General features: G+C 43.7%; 1 long non-coding RNA gene across 1 annotated transcript in view; it reads right to left on the minus strand.

The window, feature by feature from the left end:
- Window positions 1-16663, minus strand: part of LOC112588169 (uncharacterized) — a 170144-nt gene that overhangs the window by 84478 nt on the left and 69003 nt on the right. The window contains exon 2 of the long non-coding RNA XR_003112607.1: window positions 643-825. This is a non-coding gene — a long non-coding RNA (uncharacterized LOC112588169). The remainder of the gene's footprint in view (window positions 1-642; window positions 826-16663) is intronic.

The raw sequence follows: 16663 nt of genomic DNA on the forward strand, positions 1-16663 counted from the left end.
CAGACCGCTATTGAAACTTTGTTTATCAGTAACTTCTTTGATATCCGCAAGAGGCACTCTAAACTCGGAGTACCTTCGTATGTCATGTGTCTTCATCAAAGGCTGCAGCGGTCCCATTGTCATTGGAAACTTGTAATACGAGACGGTTAAAAAATTGGCAGAGGACTCGCAGACCGGATTTACCGTTTGCGTTACTTTTTTCGCAGTAAAAAATAAAAAGCACAATGAAAGAGCCGCATAATGCATAATGTGCCAACCGACGTTCAAAGAAAAAAAAAAAAAAAGGAAAAAAGAGAAACGTACGAAGTGAAATATCCTGTTCAGTTTTAGATTTACATACAGTTTGTGGAATGTGTTTTCGTTACCAGTTAAATATATTTTATCTTTTATATATATATATATATATATATGAGATTCTTTACAAACCCTCACATATTGAAACATCTTTCCCGTCCGCAAGTATTCGGAATTCGAGATGAAGACACAATTTTTATTGTAAAGAGTTTCAAAAGTGCGTGGAAACATGATGGCGGCACGATGGGATATCGATATTAGTGTGATTCCTTTCAAAGGCATCAGTTTAAAGGTTTCAAGCATGCATTGATCGTTACGTGCGAATATTCACGCTTAAATATTACTCACGATGTTTGACGTGCAGTCTAGGAATGGGGTCCTGCGGCCAAGCCACATTTCGTGCGACTAAGCTGATCAGAGCCAAAATTCGCAGCGACGCGCTCATCCTGGAAACGAATAGCCCTGCAGGATATCCCATGAATCAACGGTAACTTTGAAGCCTCATCATCATCGCCTGGCCGATCGTTACTCCTGCAATCATAGAATTGGTGTTGTAAGCCTGCAATTCCACGAATACGTACTCGTCGAATATGTATTCGCGCGCGCGCGCGTTTTAATTAATCGACGGAAAATCGCGCGGTCGAAGCAATAATAAAATCTCCCGAATTATTTAATCGCGATAACGCATTATTTCATACGGCGAAATGCCGCGACGCATGCCGATTAAAAAATCGCATTCATAATACGAGAGGGATTTTAGCCAAACCGCAATTGTGTGTTCCTATTCTTCTGAAAACCGATATATGTAGCTACAGGAATCATTGAATAGTTAATAAATTAATATCGAGAATTTAAACATTGCAAAATGTTTCAGAGAGAGAGAGAGAGAGAGAGAGAGAGAGAGATAGATCTTTTATTAATAAACACATTTTATTCGGAATAAAAATTTTAAAACATTTTTACTAAAAGCAGAACGATGGCCCCGTAATCAGATTAATCATGACGTTTATTTGGAATTCAAGTGATATATTACAACTGACATTCTGTTCTTTCGATGGGCCGGAACACTCATATTTTACAAATATCCGCAATAATCTCATTTTAACTACCATCTGGAAAAGTTGGAACTGCGATAAAGAATATCCAAGAACCGTTTATCGGGACCATGCGCCATCTATATAATACAAGAGTTGTAAAGGAATGGTTCCCAACATTTCGATGTAGTGATTTTAATTTGGAAGATGATCTGAACGGCCTTCAAGCACTGATAACGAAATTGCGAGTCGTTTAGTGAATAGTAATCTACGAGTTTCAAAAGAAGTTGCGGAGAGGTTAAACGTCGATAGAGACCGACGATCATTCCGGCGCGCAAAAAATTGAGTACGCTCCAACCAAAGCTTGATATTTGGGTGTCACCTGTTCTGAAGAGGACAAAATTGAGTTTCCGCCGCAAAACTGCTTCATTCTATTTTTCCGTTCGACCGACCGAAGAAAGATTCGCATCTGAATCGATTAGCGACCGGCTACGAAAGATGGCTATGAAAAATGGATCCTATCGAAGACGTTCGACGCAAACGGACTCGAAAAGAAAGAGATAAACTCGGTGAGCCTGTGCCAAACACCCGACTCGTATCCTCAGAAGCCTGATGCCTGATTATCTGCCTGGTAGGACTGCAAAGGCGTAATCTTTTTTCAATTGCTCGCTATTGGTCAAACGATTAATTCCAACAAGTACTGTCAACAACTGGATGATTCGAAGGCAGCGATCCAAGAAAAACGTCCGATTTCGGTCAATCGGAAAGCGTTGTCGTGTCGTCCTTCGCCACGACAACGCCAGACCTCACGTTTCAATGCAGACACAGCACAAGCTGAGAGAGCTGAACTGGGAGCTTTCATTGCATCCTCCGTATTCTCCTGACATCGCACCATCAGACTATCACTTGTCCCGGTCATTAGAGAACGGTTTGAATGAGAGTAACTTTTCATCCTTCAAAGCCTTCAAAAACCACGTTTTTTCACGAGAAACCTACGTGATATCTGTATATATCTTCGGCATGTTGAAAAAGGATATCATCATAGAGGATGATGGAAAATATTTGGCCGATTAGATGAAAACCTTTGCGCTTCACATTACCAAATGAGTCTTCGTCTGAGAGAAAAGAGGCGCGAACTTTTGCACTCACCCTAGATACATGCACCTTCAAACTAAACGCGTTTGAACCCTTACGCGGACTATGAAGGAGATGCCGTCATGACAGAGAGAAAGGATCATATAAGGAACGGAACGAAGAAAGCGAGCGAGCCTTTTGTCCTCCATTGCGTTCTCTTTTTTTCATGCAGAACTTATATATGCATATCTTCTTGCCGAGGGAAACTACCACTTGGAATAAGTAAGAGAAAGCATGAAGAAGGATAAAAGGCTAACGAAGGAACGAAAAGGTGGGCGGGAGGAAGCGAGTGAGAGAGGCGAAGGCGACCACCGACTCCGACGACTGCAACAACGACGATGAAGAAGACGACGACGATGTTATGCATTATGCAGAGAGGTCGCTAGCTCGAGTTTCTATTTGTCCTGAGGCCGTGTAGACCGTCGTCTAACGCCGCGAATACGTTCAAGATTAAACGTAGTATCGAACATGTATATTCACACGCACGTACAGGGTGTTCGTGAAACACGCAGCCGTATGTCCGTGATACATCGAGGGTGGTTGAGCAAGCGGGGAGAAGAGAGAGAGAGAGAGAGAGAGAGAGAGAGAGAGAGAGAGAGAGAGAGAGAGAGAGAGAGAGAGAGAGAGAGAGAGAGAGAGAGAGAGAGAGAGAGAGAGCAAGGTCCGCGTGTCTGAGATACGTCGCGTTGTACCGCTCGAGACTCTTTCGCCGAGAGAAGAATCGGATCTAAGAAGTTAAACGTCGACTCGTCGACTGGAAACAAAAAAGCAAGAAAGATCAACGAGATAACAATTTGCGCGGCAATCACGAGCGAATCGGCGAAACGAGACGTTTCGCGATCGCAATTTTTATCACTTATTGATGTAGCATTTTTTTCGTCAGGTTTAGCTTGTTTCGCGGCGAACCGGACCGATAACGGAGCGAGGATGACGAATTTCACTCTTTTATCGCGAAACATATCGCAGCTCTGCATATTGGTTGGAAAAAATTACGAAAGAATTATGGTGAAATTATAAAAGCCCATTCGTAATAATATGCGGATATACACCGAGAATGGCCGGAGGGGGAGGGGGAGTCCGTGAACCGACGAACAAAGCCTACATTCGCGCGGACGGACACGGAGTATCACACGTTTATTGTTGTAACCGACGTGGCGATAATGGCGTCTCGCTGGCTTGAACGGTGATTCTCTCTCGTGACCTTTTAGCACCTTTTGACTGCCACGGAGATTATACCGTCCGATCGACACTTGACTCTTCAGTGGCGCCATGAAGGTCACCGGTGATTCTCGCCAGCGAGACGAATCACCGCGCGCATTCTGATTTAACCGCGCGATGCGATATTTTATCGTTTTTAACATGTGTTATAGCAATAAAAATTGTAACGATAAAAATCTCACATTCGCGATATGAAGATACGTGCACAAGAAATTTAGCTACGCGTTACGGGACGCAACGCGAACGATTAACGGCCAACACACGTTACGCAAAATGATGGACGTGTCTGCAATGTCCGAAAAATGAAAATCTCGGCGAACGGGACAATTTCCCGAAAAGTAATAATCTCATAATTCGGATGCCGAGGCAATCTCCCGAAGTATGACCTTTCCCGCATATCGGAAGTGTGCAATTATTCAGGAAAGTTATAATACCGCAATGGTACAACAACAGTAGCAGCTTTCCTGAAGGAAACGGTCGCAATAAGGATATTAAAAGTAGCAACTGTAAGAGTTAAGTGACCAATAATGTATTACACGGGAGCGAGACCCGTGCCGTATGCATTTTCCTCTTCTGTCTATTATTTACTCTAATCATCGAACCGGGTGAATAGACGAGCAACTCGAGATAGTAAACACAAAAATAGATCGCGGGACGATAACATGGTTCAGACGCCCGTCGGCGAAGGTCGAGCGAGATACGGAAACGCACCGAAGGCTAGAGCACCTTCGAGTCAAGTTCTCGCGCAATTACCTCACGCGACAGTTGATCAACAAAACTCGGCGGTTCGAGCGGGAATGCACAGAGAGAACGATTTAGTTGAATCTAACAAATGCTTCTTTGGAATAGTCCAAATACATTTTTTGATTGATCGAACAAAATTTTGTTTGACGCAACAAAAACATTTCGTTGGAGCTAAGCTGCAACAAAATATTATTTTGTCGCGTCAAACGAAACTTCGTTCGATCAATCAAAAAATTTATTTGGACTATTCCAAATAAGCATCTGTTAGATTCAACTAAATCGTTCTCTCTGTGCGCGCACACTCGAACCGCTGGCAGGTAGTCGGAGATCTCCAAGGGAAAACGCAAGGGACGACACCGGTGCGATTTGGAAGCAAGAGAAATCAACTAATTGCGTAAGAGAACAATGCTCGCGACCTCGGTCATCCGCTGATCATTAGAAAATAATAATTTGATTAACACTCACCAACCTTCCGCACGAGTGGCGACGGCACGTCTCTTTCGGGCGTCCAACAGCGACTAACTGCCTACCTCTATCGTTTTTATGATCCGCGTCTCTATCTTCCAAACGTAAACACACGGTTCTCCCCACCATTAACCTCAACCTGGGATCGTTATTGTTTTCTAACGCTCCGAACGCCCGAATTGCGGATTTTCATACGAAATATCCACACCTCACACGACAGGGATGGTTAAGTATTGGAAACGATAATTTGGTTCAATATTTTTTTACACTTGTATGCTTTGAAGCTATTCGCAACAATAGATCGATGGCGCTTATTAGACAAGGGGGGGAGAAGGAGGGAAAAGGAAAAAGGAGGCGAAATAGCAAAGAAAAGGAGAAACAAAAATAATATTTGTCTTCTATACGAAAGAATATGTGTCTTACACAACAGTTTTTGGCTTTCGGAATTTCTAAAATTCCGAATTTCTTACCGAGGCACTGAAATTATACTCGCCCAGTCGGGCGCGCATTAGTATCTTATTCACTTCATTCATATTGATATACTCTTGTGTGTTCTACTTTCGCCATAACAGTTCCTCTTCGGAGCGATTGTATATTTCGAGGGAATCGTAAACTCTCTCAGCAAATTGTACACTATCTCGGGATATTCGCTCGATATTCGGGTTTCGGTATTACGACTTTTCGAGAAATCGTCCCGGCTCCCGAGTCGGCTCGCGAGGGGATGTTGACTTTTCAGGATAATGCACGTCTGCCGACGTTTGCGCCCTCAGTTACGGCCTCAGAGCGCTGCGAACGCCCCCTCTTGGCCGCGTACTCGACGAACACCCAGTGTGTATCAAGACAGCCTTATAAATCTCCGGAGAGCGAAATTATCATTCCGCGCTACGCGCGACGCTTGATTTTCTTCGGGCTTCGTAAGTTCGCCGGGGCGACGAACGCATCAGGTAACATCCAATCGTCGTCGTCGTCGTCGTCGTCGTCGTCGTCGTCGTCGTCGTCGTCGTCGGTTAAAGCCTAGTTTGCTCGGGCGAGTTTGCAGGAACGTCACAATGGCCGGCCGCCGCCCGCGCCGGCAGCGTTAATCAGCATCGACAATAGTTACGTATAATGCTACTAAAGTATTAATTAGCCACGTCCCCCGACCAATCACTTCCCGATACGACAATGCGCCCCCCCCCCCATTGTTGCCTGACATCTGCACCGGACGATCATGAGTTCGCCGTGGCCGAGCGGCTACGAGCCTACACTAGGAAAAATGTATTGTTGCGTGAACCAAAATTTTGTTGTAACAACAAAATAATTTGGTTAAAATATGCCCGACAAAAAAGTGTTTAGTCCCTGTAAACAAACATCTTGTTTGATTACACGGTTTGTTCGTATAACGTAATACTTTTGTCGGAGCAACCAAAAAGCTTTAACTGTATGAATTCTGTTGAAGATACCATAATTTTTTCTTAATATATAAAATCTAAATTTTAGTGCAAAGAAAGACAAAATCATATCCACTGGGCATGATTTTAGTTTATGCAAACTAATATTTCGTTATTATGGACAATTTTTATGGATAAAGTAACTAAAATGCTTAATTTTTATACATGAAGTCTAAGAACAAAATCACTTGGTCCAGAGAACAAAGCAAGAAAAATATATTTAGTCGAGACAACTAAATATTTTGTTATATAAAACAAGATATCTGGTTGCTATCTAAAAAATGCGTCAACTGAACAGTTTTGTTAGAGATAGTAAATTTTTCTTCCTAGCGTAGGGTTGCCAAATCCAAAAGTCAAAATTACCGGACATTCCTTCTTTGGTAACAAAACCCAAATCGGACTAAATCTAACAATAATAATAATCATAATGTTACCACCTTTAACGTTACATTAAATACAAATGACAAGAATTTATTTACAATATTAATATCCAAACAATTTTATAAACAAGATTTGATTGAATGAAATAATAAACTATTACTTTTTTTTAATATATATATATATATATATATGGAATGATGAATCGGCAGATCATCTGCTAGACAGCTTCTCGCGGCGCTCGATCATTCGTAGGCTCTTGAAACGGAGAAACGTTGTTAAAATCTGAACTCTCATTCCATTTGGATTGGATATAACTTAAAAACTTACAAACAGACATACGACACGTCCGGTTTGACTTATTAACTGGACAAGACTTCTGAAACCCTGACAGTCCGGATCAAAACCGAACAGTTGGCAATCCTATAGCGAGCCGCGATGAAAGAAGCCGTTTGATTTTTCTAATCACACAGTGAAAGAATCATGCTCGTGCACACAGCGAGCCGAAAACAACTGTAATTTCAGTGAGATTAACCATTCTTTTCTCCCAAACGTAAACTACTTTCGCAGCACGCGGCGAATCGCACAGCCGCGCGCGACATCGCGACATCGGCTGATCGAGAAAAAAGAAGCGCATCGAGTCGAGTCGAACGAACGATAGTTCGCGAAGCATTTCGGCGCGCCTGCGGATATCAAAGGAACAGCCGGGATAGCGATCAATATTAAATTCGCGAAATTTCGGTAGACAGAGTAACCGCGGAAAGGTAAATTAATCATAGAACAGCTGCGGCAGTTCGCGACGTCGCAAAGCAAAGGCGAGCAAGAGAACGAGGAGGCACGCCAGGCGACTGTTGGTGATAAATCGATCAGGGAGTTTCGAGCGAAAGCGAAGATCGGCAGGACGGCAGATCGAGATCTATAATATATATTGAAAAAGAACGGTAGCCGTCGATCGATCACTCGTAGAGATTCAGATGTGCGGAAAAAGGCGTCGTTGGTCATCGAGGGACTTTCCCTGGGTCCAGCCCAGCGAAACGGTTCGTTGCTTGGCGGCAAAATTATTACGAGACACACAGCGCAAGAAATGATCGATCAGGCAAAGACAATCGGGTCTCTCGGGATTACATAAACTTTGCTGCGCAAACTGCGATTGAGTCAACCGGGAGAAAAATCGAGTCGGGTCAACGGTCCGTCGGCGTTGGGATTTCGACGGAAATCCTTGTTGACGGTTCACGAAATTGAGACGCAGTTGTGTGTGTTTGATATAATATGTATGTATGTCTTCCACCCGTCAAAAGGTTCATCCAGTCGCGTAATGCGAGTAATTTGATCTCTGGTTGGAAAGTTAAGTAAATCGGACGATAAGCACGGCAAATCATACTCAACCGACGGCCACACATCGTCATCGGATTAAATCTTGAGCGTGTTTTACAGAAACGAGAAATTAAAAAACGCAAATATTTCGCTGAGAGTACAAGAGCGATTAATTCACCGTGTAAAATCTCGAAATCGAGCTCGTTTAGCTTGATTTAAGTTGCTTCGCACTTGATCTCTTTTTTTTTTTTTTTTTTTTTATGTAATATACATTTACCCTCCATCCTGTGTTATAGTATACAAGGTGTTTCAAAAGAGCGGGCCGGCTATATATATATATATATATATATAGTTACATCCTTCTCATCAAGACAAACAACATCACTTCCTGTGAATACAGTGTTAAAACGCTTAGTCAAAAGGTAAATATCGAGTCAAGATTTAAAAAATTAAAATTTCGATGTTGATGTAACACATACGATTATTTGTTAAAATAAATTTCAAAAATTAGAAGAAAGCCAAAAAAGATGCCCCAAATATCCGTAACTCTCCTGCAATATTACGTTATCGCGTATCCAACGTCCATCTTCTTCTGTTCTTGGTAAAAGTTGTTGTTCATTGTCAATCGTAACCGAGTAAAAGCAATTGTTTTCAAATAGATAAAAGTCAAATGCAGCATCAATTATTTAAATAAATATTGTTGTGTGCATTACGTTTCGTCGAAATTCAATTCATCGAAATGAATTCTGTTCATCTTGACTCGACTGGTTAACTGGTTTAACCAGGAATTTTAGGCGCCGATGCTTGTGCAAATTTTTTTATTTATTCCGACGAGGAAAATATAATTATACGTGGCTAGCTGCTCGCCCTTTTTGATACATCCTGTATATTTCCAATAAAAATCTGGGGCAGAGAGAGGAGGGATAATATTACTTAAAAATTATGTAATCGAGATGCAGGCTCGGTTCAACGTGGCGGTCGGCTACTTATTAAGTGCGCCGCGCACGTAAAAAGTCCGGAAAGCGCCCGACAACGACGCCACGGTCAGTGGGAAAGAGGTTGCGATATTTTTACCTCAATAAATTTTATAATCCCGTCCAGTCGGGATATTTATCCAGCCGGAAAATTTATCTCTCAACAAATATCTGAAAAACTACTTCTATCGGACTACGTCATCGACGCGGACTCCATGAGAATTCGTCGAGATAAAAGTGTTGCCACCTTTCTCCCTCGCCGACTGCTGACGTTGTATCGTCCAACGATTTAAAAATGGCTCCCTCCGAGTTCTCCGGTTAAGCTAATCGACAATTAACTCCGCCGACGGAGTTGTCAATAGTGTTGGGAAGATAAAAGACAGAGTTCGCGGTGTGTTAAACGAGTATAAAAGATTACCGTGTTTTTCTCTTTATAACCTATATTCGCGAGTCGCAATCAGCCGGGCGTTAAATACGCTTTCTGGCCCTACCGCGAAATTATACTAGCTTGTAGATTATTGGTCGGACGACAAATTATTACCGTAATACATAGGAATTGTTGTTGACGATTCCGTCGGACTGATCGGACTTTGGAGAAAGCAAGCTCCTCTCACGTGCACAAGTTTCAAATATCGCGCCCGACAGGTCGCTGAGTGGATTCTCATTTTCATGACGCCGCTTACTTATCGCCCTGGATGAGGCAGAATGTACGATGATCGGCCGACGATTTCTCACCGACGTATCGTCCAGTTCAGCCGCGTAAGAACGTTCGCGGATAAGAACATGCCCCGCCGAGGCGTGGCTCGTCCTACTTTCGCGAGATACGAGACGAGCGACGAGTCGCAGATCGAGAGTCACTTCGCCGTGGCTTCTCGCCGGCCGCTTTTCGATCCCGCGAATGCCGTCGCAGCCATCGCGCGCGCGCTTCGAGATGAAAAAGAGAAGACGGCTAGGGGCGAGGGGGGGGGGAGAGAGAGAGAGAGAGACTTTCTCTGACAGCATTAGACGGGACGCAAGAGTGAGCCATCGCGCGTATTTTACCGAACAGCGAGAGAGTTCCGCTCGATCGCCGGATACCGGCGTTCTCCGCCTCTTCCGATGCGCTCGGCGAAAGAGATCTAATTTTCCGCGCAGCGTCCACGTAACGCTCCGCGACGACGACGACGACGACGACGACGACGACGACGAACTCGTGGCAGACATACCGGACGTACGTACGTACGTACGGGAATGTACGTACCGTCTCGTATAACTCCAATTTTCCGAGAATTGCTATATTCACGATGGAAGAGGAGAGATTATATGCCGGAAACGTGGATTTTGACGAGAATTTCGAATCATGCTGGATTATCCGGTATCCGATAATCCGGGCTACAATATTTCAACTGACGGACGAAACAGAACGATACGGGCGATGTTTTTTTCCGTTTCGCGAAATACAGAGAATGAGAGGATGGGGGAAGGGAAGGGGGGAGAGAGAGAGAGAGAGAGAGAGAGAGAGAGAGAAAAAATATAGAATACTTAATTTAATATTTAACAATTCCGTTATATCCTTTTTTTAAGCTTTTATAAACATACAGAGTGTTCAGCGCGACGGTCCGCGCGATTTTTTTAACACTTTGAACGGTTTGAGGAAAAAGCTGCAAGGCGAAGTTTTTAGAAGATACGCACTTTTTTCACACAATACATCACATTTTGTAATGATGCGTTGAATCCGTCCTTGAAGTTATTTGCATTATTATGTAAAAAAGATGCACGGTGCCATTTAAAAAAATTCAAGGTAACTTTCATCTTTCCGTGAAGAAATTTCTATAAAAAAAAAAAAAAATTTCTTTTTTTGTTCCACGTAGCCTACGTGAAGCAGTTGAAAATTCACTCTGCAACCTCTTCCTTGAACCATCGGAAGTGTCTAAAAAATCATACGGACCGTTACGCTGAACACTCTGTATATATCACTGCGGGAAGCACCGCATCCAAACTCGATGCGAGAAGGTGCGGTGCGTGCGTATTTAAATATTTTACATTTACCGACCTGCGCCACTCTGTTTTATTTATATCCTCGGCGATTTTATACTCCCTCGTCGTTATTGTGATATCGACACATTGTCGGCGACAATAACATGATATAATGCGCGAAATAGTCCAAATCGCGGCGAACGAGTCGGACATCAATACACTGCTAGTTACCGCATAAATGGCAGCGCGAGACATCGAAAAATATCCCGAAAGTGCGAGATAACATAATCCAATAGATTATTTACCGAACAATTTCGCGAATCTCCCGTAACCGGTCCTGACACACGTCAACTCGTGCATAATCTCGTATTCGTAGGACGCAAAGAGCGGAGGGAAGGAGAAAGAGAGAGGGGGAAGGGGGAGAAGAGAGAGAGAGAGAGAGAGAGCTTAATCGCCGCCGGTTTATCCCGCTACTTTTCTGCTAATCACAGAGAAATGACTAACGAACCGGAATTGCGGCTTGTCGGGCAGCTTTTAAAACTGCAACGAATGCGACGTGAAATCCAAGGGAGACGTGCGCGCGCGCGCGCGCGCCGTTTAAAAATAGATAGAGAAACACACATCGTGCCGAAGATTTACGACAACGTCGTCGAAAAAACGGGCAGGAAGCACCTTGAAAGCAAGCGAGCGAAGGAGCGAACGCGCGGAGAGACGTATGCTATGGAGAGAGAGAGAGAGAGCGAGAGAGAGAGAGAGAGAGAGAGAGAGAGAGAGAGAGAGAGAGAGAGAGACAGAGAGAGAGAGAGAGGTTTGGCGAGAGGAGAGCGGAAAAGAAATCGGGGGAAAGGGCGGAAAAGCAAGCAGGCGCGGGGCGTAGCCTCTCGTGGGTAAAACTTTGACCAACACACGTTGCTGGAAAAGGAGAACGCGAGAGCGTTCTGCAACCACCGCCGCCACCGCCACCACCGCCGCCGCCGCCGCCGCCGCCGCTGTTGCTGCTGCAGCGGGAATCCGGTCTAATTATCCATGCGCTTTGTGCGTGTACCAGAGCTCCAACAAGAGCAACGGCAATGGCACAAATGGCGGTACGAGCGTGATTGCTCGGACGATAGATAGTTCCAGCGCGATTGCTCTCCGTTCAACAAGCCGACGATCAAAGTAAAAACAGCGCGCGCGCCGCGCGGCGCGGCGCGCTGCGCCGGGCCGAGTCGTTTCTCTGCGCTTCCTCCGCAGAGGCCGCGAGTGCGCGCGATTTACAGATGAAATCCCAGCTGAAAATTCGACCTGAAATCCTGGAGATTGCTCGCCGCGACGTCGTTTGTTCGCCGCGCGGTGCCGTGACGCGACAAAGGCACGCGAGCGCGCTCTCGCCGGGATATTCCTCGCCGCGCGTAATCTTCCGTCGACCGACGACGAAGGTCGGAATTGTAACGCGGGGAAGTTTAATCGCCCGAGCGATTTGTCCCGCGGCTAAATGTTCGCTAAACTTTGGGCCTCATGTGCGACTTTGGTCTTGGTGTATGTCCGTGGAAATCTTGGGCTTCCTTCTCTCTTTTCAATAACTCGTGGAGACGATGATCTTGATCTTGATATATGTTATCAATTAAATACAATGTAATTATACTTTTGTGATTTTTTAAGTAAATACATGTTGCAACTGCAATAATTTTGGAAAAGTTCCTCGAGTGAATATCAGAATTGAAAATTTCTTTTTCAATTTTCACAAACATATCGCGAAGACAATACGAGACTGCCGATTATATAAATCAAAAACTGTTCAGTAGCCTCCCTTCCTCGTTACCAGACCAAGATCATCCGTAAAGTCTGAGCTTTCGCCAACAATTACTGTTCTTCGCTTATAATCGGATTTTAACGTCGGAATTGTTTAGCGGGTAGCTTCCGCTGATTTTATACTCAGAGAAAGCGTTCTTATTCTCAGCTGTCGCGTGCGGAATTATTTAAGGCGAAAAAAAGTAAAATATCGCGTGATACTCTTTGATTGTACTTCCTATCTTTCGATGTCAAAGTAGAAATTATTTTCTCGAAAACCGCGCAAAGCACTTTAAAATCGCATGCAACGAGCTTTATACGGAAAGGGAATTTTATGGTAAATATTAGCATGAATATTAATATCATTAAAATGTTATCGTAAATACTATAAATAAAAATATTGCCAAAATGTTACAACCGACGGACATTTTTTCTGACGTTTCCTGACCTTTATTTATTACTCCTCCGTTTCGTGTGTGTGTGTGTGTGTGTGCGTGTGTTATGTACTTATATTTAGGGTTATTGAAAAATCTATTATTGAAAAATTTACTACGTTCCCTTTAGCGAAATAAATTCTACCGTGACCTCTGTTCCTACGCTGTTGGAAAATAAGATAAAAGTGTGTTTTATACGAAAAAAAAAGCTGTAATATACTCTCCGCGTAAAGGAAACAAAGATTTTTTCGATTAAAGTTATTTTACTCGTGTCGCGTGGACTTTTGTCCTAAAAATCGAAAGACTTATTAGTCGCTCGATTTTCAGAACAAAAGAGTCGGGTCGGGACGAAACGATTACGTCGGGAAGCGAACGGATTTTCGATGAATCGAGTCCTTGGCGAAACAAAGAAGTTGAAAAAAAGAATTCACGTTGAGAAAAAAAATGGACTTTGGTAAATCGTACTTGGAAAGTACAAGGAGCAAGAAAGGTACATTTTCTTCAAGTAGTTTCAAGTAGGGCTTTACTTTAACAGAATTTCAACTTCGGGTATAGTTAAGATGATACTTAATAATGAGACTCGAAAAATCGCGAAGAAAGGTGTGTACAGTCCAATTTAAATTTGGCGTGAAAGGAGCGCACTTTCAACGAGAGAATTTTTCCTACTCGCCAAGAATGCCTATTTACCGAACGCCCTGTATACTTTTTCTTCGCCTCCCATTGCGGTACCTTCTCAACGTCTTATCTTCTTTCGTCTCATAGCCCCGATCTATCTCGCGCCGTCTAGCCCGGTTCTCTCGGTTTTTCCGCTTTCGGCGAATTTTCACGTCCGTAGAAATTGCTACTTCTGATTTGGACGAGTCGTTGGAAAAGTGGAAAAGTTTCCTTTCATTCTCGTAGCCCGCGCTGAGGAGGGATGGGGGAAACGTTGAAGATGTCAGCGCAGCAGAATGAGCCCGAATGTGCGACGTTGAATACTGATAATGTAATTTATATGAAATTAATTCCCGCGCGTTCGAGATCTCAGGCAGCAGTCGAGGCCGATCAAATCTGCATCGGGATATTTCCGAAAGAAAGAAGAGCAGAGAGAGAGAGAGAGAGAGAGAGAGAGGGGGGGGGGAGAGGAAAGAAAAATGATCCCGATGGTTACTTTAAATTTTACTCGATATCTTTTTCCTACAACTGCGGAAAATACAGGGTGCGCTGACGTGGAAAACTTTCCACCTCGTTAATTTCTTACCGACTAATTTCTGCAAAAAATATCAAGGCAGGTCAATCTTGTTTTCGAGGGGAACGCGTATGACTGTGATAAATTTAAGCGTGCTACTTCAAGAAGCGCTTCCCCTCCCAGACGCTTAAAAAGAATCATTGTTCCCTAAATGGTGGAGCTTTTTGTTTCCAATATCTGAAACTCCAACGTGTCCTCTCTTAAGTTATTCGCTCGAATTAAAGAGAAAAGATAAAGATAAAAGGGGATATCAAAGATCCCCTTCAGAAAGATGTATCACTCGGCTACTGCCGTTTAAGATGCGTGATTACCTTCTAAAATACTCTCTTGATTGTTATTCAAGAGGATGATCCTTACTAATAATATATGTGAGGGACAGCCTCATTAGAAATGCCTTCCCTAAGTGGGAGTTTTATCAAATAAACAAGTAAATTAATATGTCGTGTTCGAAAACAAGCATGACCCGTTTCCACCGTTTCCGCGCAAATTAATCGGTTGCGAAATAAAGAGAGTGGAATGTTTCCCTCGTCCCCCTCCACCTCTCCCCCTTTAGCACAGAGAAATTTTAATATTGTATAATAAGATGAAAAAGGGAGAAGGGAAGGGAGAAAAAGAGGGCTGAGGGAAGCATCGAAAGCTTAAAGACGGTAAATGGACGGTAATGTATGGAAAAAATTAAGGTACGAGAGGGACTTTCTATATAAAATCTTCATTTAACGAAGGATCGTTCCGATCGGCCGCATCTATCGCAAGAAAAACAAGCTCTTTACGGCACTGTTCCAACATCGGACCTGCTGGCTAGATCCCAAGCCACCGTAGGCGGCAGGTTATATAACTTATGGTATCTTCTATCGGACCGTGTCCCACTTTAGTACATACGACAAGTCCTGTTTCATAAGAAAGAAAGAAAAAAAAAAAAAAAGAAAAGAAAAGAAAAAAAGAGAGAAAATGTGGAAGCGTAGGAGTTCACGTTCCGTGCCGGATAATTGCGACACTTGCTCGCGCACGTTGATTGTGTCAAAGTCATTTTCGAGGCCGCGAGCTTTTTAAGTAATTATCACCCCGTTGAAATTCCCCGCTAAAAAGAGAACGACCTGAAATTAATTTATCAGGGAATGCATAACCCTGTTTAACGAGCCGAGTATACTTGCGCGCGCTATCAATCTATCTTGCTAATTAAACTTCAAGTTGAATTTGAGTCTGCGGCGGCCAAGTTGATTTTTCGAAATTAATTGAAAAAATATGAAACTTGCTAACCTATCCTTTCATCGCAACGACGACGACGACGACGACGACGCCTGGCGCGGCCGGGGCGCTCTCTATTATTTAACATAACGGTCATCTCTCGCAATTACCTTTCCGTCTAATTGCGCGTAGCATGTGCTAAGAGATAATTGAGCACGCTCGCGTAATGAAATCGTGACGCGAAATAAAGCGGCGACACGATAAGGCGAAGAATAAACGTGAAGCTACACGTTTCCATCATCGACGCGCGCGGATACGTCTTGTTTTCTTTTCTTGCGAAAAGGAACGCCTCCTAGCGCCTCCCGAATCTATCAAGCGTATTTCGTTCTCCAATTTCTCTCAATTCGGTACATGCTGACTAGCGGCTTCTTCGGTATAACCGTGAAATTATCAAGCGGTATCATCGGCTATTGTGCGTCTCGTACGCTCCGATGCTGCCGCACAAGTTCGAATCCAATATCGATTCAGCCAGTTTGCCTCGCCTGCGCGACGAGGAAGGCAAACGGTTAACCTACCGTTTATCCTTTCAAAGTACACTCCCGCGCTACTTGCAAGTTTTACGTTTTTATTATAGCTATCGTGGACGGGCGCGATAACGAATCGCGTACCGAACCGGCGCGGGATCGAGCACTTTGTCGCAGCAATGCCCAGTTTCTTCCACCGTTCGAACGAGTCGTCGTTCGACTCGCTTTTGCGGATACGCTTGGAAAAAAGAAACCTGTTTGGACTAAGGTGTGTGCGTGTGTGCTTGTCTATAATACTATAATCGCGTGGCAGAAAAATTATAATCAGGAGAACTATTCCTCTCTAATGAGAGAGTCACCATAATGTCAGTAATAATAACCGTACACACACACACACATGTCGCCGTTACTGCTATTCTTGTTGCAGTTCACAACAAGATAGAAGCTGACTGGAAAAATGACTACAATTTTAGCGAGATTAGTCATCTTTTTCCCTCGGCGCATAATTGACAAAACGCGAAATGCGACTGCCGTAACTGCCGGCAGGTTTACGTAAGAAAGGTCGACGCCGTTCAAAACTC

This window comes from Harpegnathos saltator, unplaced genomic scaffold (genome assembly GCF_003227715.2).
Source record: "Harpegnathos saltator strain DR-91 unplaced genomic scaffold, Hsal_v8.6 scaffold167, whole genome shotgun sequence".
In the NCBI taxonomy this organism is placed as follows: Eukaryota; Metazoa; Arthropoda; class Insecta; order Hymenoptera; family Formicidae; genus Harpegnathos; species Harpegnathos saltator.